A 1,726-nucleotide genomic window follows, 5' to 3' on the forward strand; every position below is an offset into this window, starting at 1 on the left:
GACTACTAAAATTTAATGTATGGTAGGAGGGAAGGATAAAATTATTACTTGTCTGAAACTGGAAATATGCTTGAATTTTTCTTCTTCTTCTTCTTTTTTTTTTTTTTATAGAGAGGATTTTGAAGTGGCAAATTGATTCCAGGGCTTTGTTTCTAATTGGATTTAGAACTAAACAAAAAATTTGGTGCAAGATTAATTACACTATTTGAATATAATTGAGTGAATGTGGTTACCTAAGAACTTACTTTCTAACAAAGGTGCATCAGATTCAGAACCTTTCATAGCATATATGACATAATGTATCAAAGTAATATCAAAGAAAATCAGAACTGTGGATGCCCTAATTTTATTCTATTAAAAGGCAGGCTGTGGAGTTGAGGCAACGGGGATATTCCCTTTGGTATCCACACAGGTTTTCCTATAAGATAATGCTTGCTTGGCCACAGTTATAAACTGTCAAGTTGCCTATGTTGGTACATCACAAACACTGATTTGAATTTTCATTCAGTACCCCTATCCAAAGGCTTTTGACTGTGTGGATAACAAGATGTGGCTGACTATGAGAAGAATAAGAATTCCAGAACATTTGATTGTGCTAATATGACACCTATACTTGAACGAAGAGGCAGTCATCAGAACACAGCAAGGAGACTGAACGGTTCAAAATTGGGAAAGGCGTCCACCAGGGATGTATTCTGTCACCATACCTTTTCAATCTGCATACAGAACAGATCATCTGGGACTCTGAGCTATACAAGGAGGAATGTGGCATCAGGATTGGTGGAAGAATCATCAACAACCTGTGTTATGCAAATGACACAACCCTGGTTGCTGAAACTGAGAAGGACCTGAGGCACTTGCTGCAGAAGGACAAGGACTGCAGCCTTCAATATGGATTGAAGCTCAACATCAAGAAAACAAAGATTCTCACCACAGGGCCAATAGTCAGCATCATTATGGATGGTGAAGAGATTGAGATTGTTAACAGTTTTAGTTTGCTTGGCTCAGCAGTCAATATTCTTGGTACCAGCAGCTAAGAAATCAAGAGACAAATTGTATTTGGAAAGTCAACTGTCAAGGACCTCTCCAGAGTACTGAAAAGCAACGACATCCAGCTGGAGACTAAGGTGCACCTGATCCAGGCCATAGTCTTCACAATTGTGTGTTATGCATCAGAGAGCTGGACAATGACTAGGGTTAATAGAAAGAGAATTGATGCTTTTGAGCTGTGGTGCTAGAGAAGAGTGTTGAATATATCATGGAATTCTAGTAGAAGAAACACATTTCTCCAGGAGAGTGGAAGCCGGGCTGCTTCTTGGAGTCAAAGATTCTGAAGCATCGTCTGACACAATTTGAGCATGTTTCAAGGAGGGACCAGTCCTTGGAGAGGGACGTGATGTTTAGGAGAGTGGAGGGACAGTGAAGGAGAGGAAGACCCTCAATGAGATGGATGATTCAGTGATCAGAGACAGTGAGGTTGGCACAAGATAGAGCAGGATTTAGGGCTTTTGTACGTTGGGTCCCTATGAGTTGCAAGCAACTTGATGGCACATAACAACAAGAGCAAAAACCCCTATTCATGACCAGACAGATTATTTTTCCACAAAACGGGGAAATTTTGATAGTGAGAACTCTGTAGCTTTCAGACATATATTCAGGGATGATCATTAGGAAAGCAAGACAGCTTAGAAAAGAATTACTACATCAAGAGTCTTTTTTTTTTTTT

The sequence above is a fragment of the Elephantulus edwardii genome, unplaced genomic scaffold (assembly GCF_000299155.1).
Source record: "Elephantulus edwardii isolate Elephantulus edwardi_28Jun2011 unplaced genomic scaffold, EleEdw1.0 scaffold00450, whole genome shotgun sequence".
In the NCBI taxonomy this organism is placed as follows: domain Eukaryota; kingdom Metazoa; phylum Chordata; class Mammalia; order Macroscelidea; family Macroscelididae; genus Elephantulus; species Elephantulus edwardii.